A 13,009-nucleotide genomic window follows, 5' to 3' on the forward strand; every position below is an offset into this window, starting at 1 on the left:
ACTGAATGTTCCAGATGCTTAACAGTTCTGAATTTGAGCCTCTTATGCATCTGAGGTTTTTCCTTTTCTGAACAGTATGAACCTGAACTCTATTTTTCTGTATTTCAATGTGCTGTTACTTTCATTCTCTGAGATGCAGATTCCTTACCACTATGATCTGACTGCATCATTATTTTGAACTTTAGAGGGCCTAGAACTTCAAGCTATTGTGGTGCTCACATTTTTTTAGAATTCTAAACCCAGCCACCTGTGATCTGTCATTCTATCCAGGCAGTTGGCCACCAAGGCCCAGAGCCTGGCCTTTGTCTCCCTGGGACAAGCTGGTGATTGTGTAAGCTTGGATGTGTGCCCCCTCCCCTGCTTGGCCTGAACAGTCTCTCTTCAGGGGATGAAGTGGGGATGGGAAGCAGAGACCCCCACAGAACTCGCTGTGCTCAGGCTCTGGCTCTCGCTGTGTCGCTGGCAATAGAAGAGAGAAAGGTGGACTGGATGTGAGGGCCACGTTTGACCTGAGTAGGGAGGCACCAGGTTGAATGTGTCTGTCATACTCAGCGTGCTTGTTATTCTAGGGAATGGGGTGGGGGCTATAGGGACTGCGGTGGTATTGAGTGTGGTGAGTTGCTCATTTACATATGTAGGTGTGAAACTACACCCCCAGAGCCTGTCTCACAGCAGAGTTGTCAGTCCCCAGATTAGATCTACTGCAACCAAATCACCTTCCCTAACCACACACAGTCTCTCTCTCTCTCTCTCTCTCTCTCTCTCTCCCTCCCTCCCTCCAGGTGGGAAGACAAGCACAGGAGGAAGTGACTGGCCCCTGCTACTTCTATCCAGCAACTGCCCAGTACCTTCCACTCCATCCTTCTCAGGCTTTGCTTTTTGCCTGTAACCACCTTCTCTAGACCCAGTTGACTTTTGGCTGCTCCCTGAAGTGAAAGGGACCAGCAGTGACTCAGTATTTACTTACAGCCTATAGCCTGCAGGGTCTCCCCAGGCCATGGAGACCCTCTACTTGCCCCCAAGTGACCTCCCCTGTCCATTTCCTAACTACAGGCCACACCATCTTCTGCTTCACTTTCCCAGGAGCCATGCTGCCACGCACCAATGCCCATCATGCTCAGACACCAGGAGGCACAGTTGGGTGTAGGCTTAGAGCTTCTCTCTGAGCTGTTCAGTCCCTCTGTGAGCTGGGTGCTGGTGGATCTGCACTCACAGGGCCCCATGAGGAAGAGAGGAGTGTGTGTGTTTGGGAGGGGAGGGAAGCCCCCCATGTCAGAGAATGGAGACAGGTTGTCCTCACCCCCATAAAGCTCCAGACACCCAGAAACCCTGCTGCGCCAGCACCTCCTCCAGTTTGTTGAAGGAAACTGAGTTAGCTTACTTCTATCCTCAGACAGTGGAATTTTGGATTTCAGAGGCTTCTGGGATTTTTAAAGATTGGCAAGGAAAGAAGAAAAGAGACTTGGAGGCCTTGGCTAGCTGAGCTTTTAGGTGTGTTTGCCATGATGCCTACTTAGTACTGAGTCCCAGCTGTGCACCAAGCACTCTTGCCTTTGTGAGCTTGCTTAGCCGTCTCATTCTCACCCAGTTGATATTATTGTTCCCACCTGAGTGACGGGGACACCGAGGCTTTGAAAGGTTCCCACACTTCCCTAAGCTCTTGCTGCTGGTGATGGGCAGTGAGGATTCGAACCCAGGCCTAGAGCCATAAAACCAGAGCTCCCTCTCTCCCTCCTTCCTTCCCTGTTTCATTTGTTACTGGGGCTTCACTGCTCCAAGTGGACTTTCCTTTCCTTTCCTTTCCTTTCCTTTCCTTTCCTTTCCTTTCCTTTCCTTTCCTTTCCTTTCCTTTCCTTTCCTTTCCTTCCCTTCCCTTCCCTTCCCTTCCCTTCCCTTCCCTTCCCTTCCCTTCCCTTCCCTTCCCTTTCCTTTCCTTTTCCTTCCTTTTCTTTTCTTTCCTTTTACCTTCTCTTCTTTTCTTTTCTCTTCTCTTCTTTTCTTTTCTTTTCAGATAGGAATAGAGATGGGAGTGAGGGTGAGGGAAGAGAACACAGCACCAAAGATTCCTCCAGTGCAGTGGGGGGCCAGGCTCCAACCTGGGTCTACATGTGGCAAAGCAGGCCCACTATCCAGGCAAGGTATCTTGCTGCCCCAGAGTTCTCTGTCAGTTCTGCATTTGGCAGACTAAGGATTCAGGTTATTAGTGACAGTCACCTCCTCACACAGCTCGGGAGTACAAAGACATTTTCCAGAAGAGAGGAGTGATTGCAATTTTCCCTTCCTCTAGATCTAGTCTTCCCATTTCCCACATGGCTACCCTTACCCACTAGAGAAATCCAGAGCTGTGTATGGCTCATCAGTTCTGGATCTGCCCCCCCCCCCACCTCCCACACCACCACCACCACCACCAAAGCTTGTGGCAATCAGCAGAGGACAGAGGGCTCTGCACAATTGAGGCTCTGCTGCTCCAAACTGCTACTAAGACTCTGGGGAGGCTGCAAGGAAGCTTGGCAAGCCTGCCTCCCCTGGGGCTCCAGGCTGGGTCTAAAGCTGCTGCTGCCTTCCTGACCACTTACTGCCCCATCTGGCTAAGCTGTTTGTTCCCAGAGTGTGTATGGGTAGGTGTGCGCATGTGCAGGTCAATGGCCATTCTCTCCAGGCCCAGCTCAGTGCCTAGGCCCAGTGCCTCTTTATGGGTAGAGCAGCAAGGCTTTGTTGCAGGGTGTGTACATGTGCACATGCCAGGATCTCCCAGGTAGTCAGTTCCGTCCTTTCCTGAGAGTCTTGGCTTCCAGGAGAGGCAAGAACTATGTGTGTCAGGGGTTGGGGGAAAGGTTGTCTTCAGGAACTATGAAAATGTCTTCAGAGCCAAAAGAGACTTGTGTTTTTGCCCAGGACCAAGTACTGCCTCAGTGTTGGTGCTGAAGAGGAGGATGTGCCCTCCAGCTATATGCCCTCTTCTGTGGCTTGATGTCCATCCCATGGGCTTGATAGACTCCCTCAGGGAATATGGTGGAGTCACTGGGATGAGAAGCCCCTCCCAGGCACTGATGACTCCTGGAGGAGCTGGGAGAGCTGTTGGGAGTGTCCTGGGCCCTCCTTCCTCTCCTTGTCGGCTTTACATGCAGGAGGCCTGAGCTCTGCCCTGTCTCAGGCTGTGTGGTCTGGGCTGACTATCTAGGCCTGGCCACCTTCCCCTCTGGATGCCAGCTCAGCCCTGCCCACTCTATAGACCTGTCACCTCTCCAAGAACAATGGGAAAGCTTTGGACCTTCCTTGGGGGCATGAATTGATATGGCCTGACTGTTTCTAAGTTGGACTTTCCGCCTCCCCCAGCTGTGCAGCCCTCCTCTGGGGGACATAGATGGACACTTGTCTGGAGGGCCCCCTCCCTCGCCCTCCAGCACACACAGTGGGGACAGGAAGTGTTGGTGCTCGCCTCCCAGCTGCCCGGGGTGGATGCTACTGAGGCGGCCAGCCTGCCCAGAGGGGGACAGAGGCCCTATTGAGAGTCCTCTCTGCATTGGTAGGGACAATAGCCACACAGAGGACCAGGAACATCACAGGCCTGCTTGTCCAGGAAGTCTCCAGGCTGCTGCCCTCCCCACCCCCATCCCCCGACTTGCTCTAGCTCCTGGCTTGTTGGACCATAGGCATAGCCCCAGTGGTCACTTTGTCTTTGCCTTCCTCCCTGCGGCTCCCCACTCTATGCCAGACCCAAACTGGACCCGAGGATGAAAGAGAAATCCTATATGGCCTCTATCCCATGGAAAGAGGTTGGGGACACTGTCTAAGTGCCACCTACAGGGATGTGCAAAGGACAAGGAGCTTGGGGGTGGGTCTGTGTCTCCTGGGAGGGATGGCTGGGAAGACTTCCTGGAGGAAGACTCACAGCTCTGAAGTGCTTCTGCAGCCAGGGTCATGTCTTGCAGACACAACCGCCATGTGGCACCAGCAGGGCAAGGCTGGTGTCTGTTATAGGCCTGGGGGTAGGAAGCAGTGAGCGACCTGTCTCAGGGCAAGCTGGAGCCATTGCTAGGACGCAGGCTTCTCTGTGTGCTGATGACCTGCGGAATGCTTGTACCACAAAGATTTTTAGGTTTCACGTAGGCCAGAAATACCAAAGTGAGTCATGTGTGCCTGCCATCACTCCCAACACCACCAGCAACAATAACCCATAGCCGTGGCGAGGTGGACATCACCTAAATCACTCCCCTGTTGCCTGCTGAGCCAAGATGGAGCTGCAGAGTCTTTAGCAAGGTGCTCGAGTGACAAGTGATTGGAGTGGACACAGGAGATGAAGTAACTGGCTCTGTGCCATCCCCTTGCTGACAGACAGGAAAACCGAGAGCAAGACAGGGAAGAATGTGCCCCAGAGCACAGAGCATCTGTGTTGGCTGCAGTGTATCTGGGCTTGGGGCAGGGGCAGGGCAGTAGTGCTAAGTGACAGCCACCTGAAATCAGTTCAGGCTGTGAAACTTAAGAAGCTGGGGCAGACCCTGCCAGTGGCTTTGTCCCACTCTGAAGAAGGGATTCCAGTGGTGTTGTTGTCACACCCTCTTCCTTCATAGCTCCTAGCCCAACTTCAACTATTGGAATGAGATGCCTGTTTTCTTTCCTTTCCACCTGACTGTGAGTTCATGGGGACCAGGTGATGTCTGTCTGATGAACCACCCTGCTCCAGTACCCAGACAGCAGGAACTCAGTGTAAATATATTGAGGGCATGAGGGCCTGGAGTATCTGTGGTGACTATGCTTCTTCTTCTTCTTTTTAAATATTTTATTTATTTGTTTATGTAGAGACAGAGGAATCGAGAAGGAAGGGGGAGACAGACAGGAACAATGAGAGGTATTTGTAGACCTGCTTCAGAGCTCATGAAGCTTCCCCCTTGCAGGTGAGGACTGGTGGCTTAAACTCAGGTCCTTGCACATGGTAATGTGTACGCTCAGTCTTGCTCGGTTCCGGTGAATGCTACTCTGTCCTTTCCCTGCTTTACAGCTAATTGTCACCCCCTGAACCCCAGCTGCCCCCAAACACACACACACACACACACACACACACACACACACACGCCTTCAGAGAACAAGTGGTACCCCTGGGGGCAGCTTGGGCTATAGCAGAAACTGGCCACATATGTGCCAGCTCATGGTCAACAGTCAGCCCAGGAGAGAGAGAGAGAGAGAGAGAGAGAGAGAGGGAGAAGGAGGAGGAGAGAGTGTGTTTGTGCCTGAGCTTCCTTTGGGGAAATTGAGGCCCAGGGAGCCTCAGTTGTGAACCAGGAACAGGGATCTGAGCTGGCTGGGTTCTTCTGACTGGTTAGACTGCAGAGCACCCAATATGGCCAATAATCCCCAAATGCCCCCAGGGCTATCTGGGCCCCTGGTGCACTGTGTGTACCCACGCCAAGGCCAATAGCAGTGGTGGGCATTTCCAGGCATGCTTGCAGGCCCTGAGTTCCTTTGCTCTCCTGGACAGAGAGGCCAGAGAACCCCCACCCCCAGCAGCCAGGCCCCCTGCTCCTTCATTGTTCTTTGTGATGGTTTCCAGATGTTGCAGAGTCACACACAGGTTTGGGGCTGGGCCAGGAGAGCTGAGCCAACCCTCCCCCAGCACCCTGCGGCCACCTCCACCACTAAGCCCTATGTTTGCCAAGGAGATGCCCTTCCTCCCACTGCAGGTGGTCTGTTATGCTGGGAAAGGAGCTGTGTGGATTTGTTCCCACTTCTACCCTTGCTTCCTCTCTGGCTGGGGCTGGTCATTTGCCTTTTCTGTGCTTCTGTTTCCTGGGCCAGAGCATGGATATATAGAGGCACAGTGAGGGGGGCGGGTAGGTCTCATTGACAGCCCTCCTTTATCAGACTGTTACCAGTATTATTCAGAGCAGTAGTTTCCCAAATGTGTCTAGAGTGTCAGCATGGCCTGGGAATCTCTTAGCCTTTAGAGCTCTTGATTCTCAGCCCCACCCCAAACCTATTGATTCAGAACCTTCATGGAGGGGACCAACAGCTTGTGTTCAGAGGTGTGGCCCAGATGGTTCTGTGGTGTGCTCAAGTGTGAGAACCAGCGTATGCTCTAGGTTAACAGCTTGGGCATCTCAAGCATCAGAAAGGTAGAATACATACCTAGGAGCTCTGTGTGACTTTGGAATTGAGCCTTAGTCTCCTGGTTAGGAGAATGGGAACCTGGGGCCCAGAGAGGGGAGTGGGGTATCTGAGGCACACAGCACAGTTCCATCACCCTGCTCCCTGCAGAGCCACACTGCACTGGGCCCGAGCACCCTGCCCCTGGAGGATGATGGGAATTGGTTGATGGTGCAGACTTGTCCAGCCCCTAGGGGGAGAAGCAAGATCAGCTGCATCCTGAGCTGTGGGTGGGAAATGGCAGGCTTCTTCCTCCCTGTAACCCTGGAGAAGAAATCATACACAGAAGCTCTCTTGCTGCTAGTCTCCTACTCTGAAGGAGAGTATCTGGAGCTCTGTGCCAATGTCTGAGGCCCTTCAGTGACCACGAGGGGCCTACACACACTTGTGAACACACTGACATGCATTCACAAGTACATGCTCTCCTCCCCGTGGCCATCCCCAGATTTCTAACACCATCAATGCCATGGGACTATGGTAAGAGTTGGCAGAGGCCCAGGCTTCCCCCCTGGGAGCCTGTTATACCCAGCCCTGCCCAATTATTACAGCCACGGTGATTTTTTTAAAATTTAATATTAATTTATTTTTTAAATTTTTTATTAGTGATTTAATAAAGATTAACAAGACTGTAAGATAACAGTTTCCACCACCAGAATTTCTATCTTTCCCTAGTGGGCTAGAGCTCTGGAGAAGTAATACTTCAGGACACACTGGTGAGGTTGTCTACCCAGGGAAATCAGGATGGCATCATGGTAGTATCTGCAACTTGGTGGCTGAAAGGTGGTAAGACATAAAACAAACTGTTCAATAAACAGGAATCCAAAGGTAGGAGTAGAGCAAATGTAACTAGGGGTCTTTATGTGAAAAGGAGCTAGGGAGTGTATTTTAGGTAAGTTCCATGTGGCCCATGACTTTAGTCATTTTTGCCATGGCCTCAGTGATCTTAAACCCACTGTGGCCTCGACAATAGGGAGTTTTGGACAATAGGAAAAAAAGATTGGGCTTCAAGAACTGCCACTTGCTTGCTCTGTGACCCTGGATAGATGACTTAGCCTCACTAGGCCTCATCTGGAGACGGACACAGAGCTGTTCCCCCTCATCAGGTACACGGCTGGTTCCAGTCCACCAGTGGACACAGCACAGTCTGCTCTTTCTGAACACTTTGGGCCCCAACACTTTCTTGGTTAGAGACCTGAGAGACTGAGAAGCTGGCTTCTCTTTCTGCCTCTGGAGTTTTCAGATAAGCAGATCCAGACCTGGAGAAAGGAGGAATTGATGGAAAGACAGCCAAGGCCGTTGGAAGCAGGGCCTGCAGCTTCTTACCAGGGAGCCATGAGAGCCCTAGTCTCAAGGCCCAAACTGCTGACTTCAACATCTCACAGGCCAGAACAGATCAGATTTCTTGTCTGGCACTCCCACCCTTCCCCCATAGCTATTTTCAGCCCAGCTCCCCCATTGTCCCCTCCTCCCAGAGCCATGGCCCTCACACCCAGAGCTTCACTCCAGGCTGAAGCCAGCACCTCTTGCCCCAGCACAGTCCTGCTCTTGCCCTGTCCCCGGGATTAGTGTGACCCTTCCTTCCAGCTAGGTGGAGCTGGGCTGCCCAGGGCAGTTTCTAGGCAGGTCAGGTCTGGCTGGCCCCCACTGGTTGCAGCCACAGATGCAAAGCCAGGCAGCCCACCTGTGAAAATGGGTCTCTGGAGGGGCCAACACAGATCAGGAGGGGCAACCAGGGTGGCATCAAACACCATACCAGGACGAGTTTGGGCACTGCCACCCTGCCTGCATGGCCTGGATCCTGTCCATGCACCTTGTCCCCATCTCGGTGTGTTCTAAGCCCCAGCTCATAATGGGGTTCCCAGGAAAGACATCGGCATGGATGAGCCCCAGACTACAGCCCATTTCATGGCTAGTGGGAAAAGGAACGTAGACGTGGTTGTTTTCAAAGGTTCTTTAAATTCAGGTCCCATCTCTGGCGTGCTGGAGGGCTGGGTCAGGGCAGGACATGACCCAGAGCCAAGCGATTGGTGCAGACCACAAGGTTCCCTAGGAGCCCAGCCCTTCCCTGGAGGAGGCCTCTCTACAAGCCTGCTCGCCTGGGACTCAGCCTGTGGAGTGAGCTCCCCAGGAGAGCAGCCAACCCTGGCCATGATGGGGCAGCCAAAAGGTCTTTTAGCTTGGTCTTGGGCATTCACCAGGTAGAGAAATGGTTGGGGCCTAGGGAAGAGCAGGAGCATGTGTATGTGGAGGGGGGATGTGTCATTGTGTCATTTGTAGAAAATAGAATTTTGTTTGCTTGATTGTCAGCTGTGCAGGAGGAAATGCTATAACTGGGGCTAGACGGTCAGCTGGGCCAGACAGGGAAGGACCCCCAAACGCCTTGAGTGTTTTGTCTCAGTCCTGCAGGTGGTGGGGCCCCCAAGCCTAAAAGCAGCGGCTATCTGAGTACCTGGGGGGAGAGCCTACCTGTCTGGGCCAGGAGAAAGGGTGCAAAAGAAAAGGCTGGCTCATCAAATAGGTCCCCCAGACAGAGAGAGAGAGAGAGACCTGGAAACCCACTCAGGAGCACACATGGTCTTCAGAGTGGCGTCCAGCTGCCGGAAACGCAGGGTGGTTGCAGCTCTGACGTCCAGCCCCTCTAGGGCGGAGGGCGCAATCTCTGCAGTCACAGGAGGGGAGGGAAACCCGAGTCTTTTGCAATCGCTCGGATTCGGATGTTTTCCACCCTTCTGGACTGGCCTTCTCTTCCCTTCCCGCCCCTCAGCACCGCTCCATGCGGTTTGCTAGTGGAGGAAAGCCAGAAGCAGGAAACAGATAACTCAGGGAGTGGCTATTCATGTGATTAAAAAGTCCTCGCTTTCCAAAAAGTTCTGCTTGAGAGCACTTCGAATAGCCTGGCCTTGGAATGGGCTTTGGGGGTGTAAGTGGAGGTGCAGGACTTCTCAGGACTGGGGGCACAGGGGGCATGTGGGGTGATGGGGAGCCCTTGTATCCTAGAGAAGCCTCCTTGGCTTGACAGGACATATCCCTGTGTGTCTGTTTTCTCTTTCCCTTTTGGTTTATTTCTCTACCTTCCCTCTCACCAAACCCCTCATGGCCACCCCCACCCCACCCTCACTCCACTATCTTACTCACACTCTTGGCTCTCACCCCAACCCCACCCGCCACCATCCTTAGTCCCCCATATCTCTGCCTCTCTGTCTCCCCCCGTCTTCTCCTCTCTATCTCCATGCCCCCACTGTGGGCCCCCTCCCCAGGGTTTTCCTGAGACCTTTTCCTGGCCCTGTGAAAGCCTCCATTGTTCCCCTGTACTCTGACAAACCCCAGTGTTGTGGAATCAAGATGGCATTTTTGTGGTGGCTTGGGGCTGGGAACACAGAGGGAGGGGTACTGAGGAAGCCTGGCTTTCTGGGCCCATGCTGGGCTGTGGCAGGAACCCAGAAAAGAGGAGGGGGCCTTGGGGAGAAGGCAGGACTCAGACAAGGAGGCCCTTGAGGCTCCTGAGGAAGCCCAGGGTGGCCTCTTGCTGTGTCCTCCCTCCCTCAAGCTGCCTGCTGACCACACAGCCCAACCCACCTGTCTCTCTGCTGCTGTCGCTGCTGCTGCCTCTGAGGTCTCCATGGAGCCTACAGCTGCTTGGAGGAGGCCACAGAGGCTGGGGCAGCCCTCCCACCAGCTCTAGAGTCTCTGAGTATGGGCATATGAATGGGGACATGGGGAGTGGCGAGGGAGGGGGTATCACAGAGTCTGGAAGAAGGGGAAACATGGGTTTAGCCATTGGACAGACTTGAGCTCAGATCTCAACCCCATCACCTGTTAATCATGTGACTGACTGGTCCTGTCCTAGGCTGTGTTTTTCCTCACCACCTTAGGGTGAAGAGCCTGGAGGCCATGGGCTGTTATAGTCATTAGAGAGGGTCTCACAGGCCAGCTGCTGGTCCTGGGCCTGCTGCCTAGAAGGCCTGGATAAAGGGTGCCCTCTCCCTAAGTGTGTGGGTCCACAGATGCTTCTGTAGATTTGAATCTGGCTTGAACTTGAGCCTGGAAGCCTGTGGCTCAGAGTGTGTGACTGGTGTTGGGGAAGGCCTGTCAGGGCGACTCCATTGGTAGACTCTAGGTTGTGAGAGCCTTCCTTTAATGTCTTATTTAATTTCATATTCCTGGAAGGTTTCACAGAGCCTAGTGCAGAATAAGTGCTCAGTAAATGTCAGCTGAATGAAATTAAGGCAGTAGCCAGGGGTCAGGTGTCAGAGGTCAGAGGTAGGGTCACATCCCAAGAAGCAGCCTTCTTCTCTGATGTTATTTATTTTTATCATCTTCAAGGTTCTCTGTGCTGGCTTTTTCAGATAGAAAACATGATGGGGGGGCGGGCGGTGGTGCACCTGGTTAAGCACACACATTACAGTGCGTAAGTACCAGGTTCAAGCCTCTAGTCCCCATCTTCAGGCTAGAAGCTTCACGAGTGGTGAAGCAGGGCTGTAGGTGTCTCTGTCTCTTTCCCTCCCTATCTCCCTATCCCCTCTTGATTTCTCTCAGTCTCTATCTAATAATAAGTAAATTTTTTTAAAGTGAAGTTCTAAAATGCAAAGTAATGAAAAACAACTAGTTAAAAAAAAAAGAAAAGATGATGGTGACAGAGGGAGGAAAGGAGAGAGGGGAAGACAACACAGCACCAAAGCTTCCCCCAGTGTGTAGAAGCTGGGCTCGAGCCCCGGCTGTGTGCATGGCAAAGCAGGCACCTTCCCAGGTGAGCTGTCTCACTGGTGGGTCCTTGGTCTCTGACTTTTCACTTTTTTTCACAACTATTTATTTTTTTAATATTTATTTATTTATTTATTATCCCTTTTGTCGCTCTTGTTTTATTGTTGTAGTTATTGTTGTTGTTGATGTTGTTGTTAGGACAGAGAGAAATGGAGAGAAGAGGGGAAGACAGAGGGGAAGAAAAATAGACACCTGCAGACCTGCTTCACCACCTGTGTAGCGACTCCCCTGCAAGTGGGAAGCTGGAGTCCAGCCGGGGGCTGGAACCAGGATCCTTAAGCCGGTCCTTGTGCTTTGTGCCACATGCGCTTAATCCATTGTGCTACTGCCCGACTCCCCACAACTATTTCTTGGGGCAGTTGAGTATGAGGTAGGAGGTATGGCTTTGGAGCCAGTTGGTGGGGGTTCAAGTTTTTGCTGCACTGCTGAGGGGCCTACACAGGTTACTTGACTTTTCTGGTCCTTAGTTTGCTCTCCTGTGAAATGAAAGAGCCCTGAAGTGATTCATTAAATATCAGTATTTCAACCTGGGAAGTTGTGCAGTGGTAGAGAGCTGGACTTGCAAGCTTGAATCTGCAGTACCATAAATATATGCCAGAGCGATGCTCTGACTTCTTTCTTCTGTCTCTCAGCAAATAATTGCAAATAAAATAAATAACAGATCCTCCAGGTCAGCCCCCTTTTGTTCCCCATGAGCCCTGGGTTGAGAAGAGACAACAGAAAGCAAAGAAGCCCCCAGGGACCCAAGGAAGGAAACTCTGGAGAGGAGGCATATGGGAGGGGAGCACTGCCCTCTCCAAGAAGGGCATCCAAAGCCTGGAGCTGTCTAGGAAGGGCCAGCCAGATGGACAGAGTCCCAGGCTGGGGCTGTGAGGCTGCAGGTGAGCCCTCTGACCCTCTAGCAGCTGCCCCTGCCCCCCTCAGTTGCCCTGTCTTCACCTCATGCCTCAGATGCCGGGGTCATCTTCTCTCTCCTTGAGGCCAGGAGCACCCCAGCAGCCCACAGACCTGGAGGTCAGGGCCGGCGGGGAGACCATCTGCTCTTTATTTCCTCTTGCTTCCCCTGTCTCCAACCATGGCCACTTGGCTGCACACACTGCAGGGCAGCCCACCGCCGCAGGGCTGTGTGGATATGAGCTCACGTGAGCTATGGGCTTCAAGGAAGAAAAGTGATCACGCCCGGTGGTCAGTCCCACCCTCATTCTTGAAAAGGGACAGCTGAGGCCCAGGGAGGGCAAGGGTCATCCCCAGGGCCACCCAGCATGTCAGGACTCACGGCAGCCACACCCTTGCCTGTCGCATCCTGGCTTGGTGGGTTTCTTTCTCATCATTGAGTGACCCTGGCACACTGGAGGGTATGAGTGACTTGTGCTAGGCTTCTCCCCTCACTGGTGGTCTAGCCTTGGGCAAGTTCCTTCACCTCCTTCTGCTTCAGTGTCACCATCAGAACCATCACAACTGGGGCGGGTCATACTGAGCTGACAATTAGGTAGTGTTAGGCTGTGGAGGACTGGGAGTCGGGCAGTAGCACAACAGGCTAAGCGCACGTGGAGCAAAGCGCAAGGACCAACCCCCGGGATCCCCACCTGCAGAGGAGTTGCTTCACAAGCGGTGAAGCAGGTCTGCAGGTATCTATTCTTTCTCCCCACCCCACCCCCGTCTCCCCTCCTCTCTCCATTTCTCTCTGTCCTATTCAACATCGACGACATTAATAACAATGACAATAGTAACTACAACAATAAAAACAAGGGCAAAAAAATGGAATAAATAAATATTTTTAAAAAACAAAGAATATGGAGGACTCAGTCCTGAGTAGACACCTCATTAGAGTGGCCATTACCTGCCAGAACTCAGCAGGGCATAGGTGGCATGGCCAGGAGTCCTGCATCCGGGGAACAGAGGCCATGCACCCTGGGTCTTGGAGTCACAATATGAATGGCTCTCCACCCCAGTAGCCCACCCCAGGCCTTAGTCTCCTAAGGTAGTTCTGTCAAAGGTCACACCATGTCATCTACCATAAGGCACTCACTATCTAAGAGGGGCTAGGAGGAGACAAACTTCACTCTAAGGGGTAACACTAAGAGGACGTCAAGAGGCCCAGGCAGGG

At 52.7% G+C, this 13,009-nt stretch overlaps 1 protein-coding gene across 1 annotated transcript in view; it reads left to right on the top strand.

Moving 5' to 3' along the window:
* The window catches only part of ZCCHC24 (zinc finger CCHC-type containing 24), a 67,901-nt gene that overhangs the window by 37,037 nt on the left and 17,855 nt on the right, over window positions 1-13,009 (top strand). The window lies entirely within an intron of this gene.

The sequence above is a fragment of the Erinaceus europaeus genome, chromosome 1 (genome assembly GCF_950295315.1).
Source record: "Erinaceus europaeus chromosome 1, mEriEur2.1, whole genome shotgun sequence".
Classification (NCBI taxonomy): Eukaryota; Metazoa; Chordata; class Mammalia; order Eulipotyphla; family Erinaceidae; genus Erinaceus; species Erinaceus europaeus.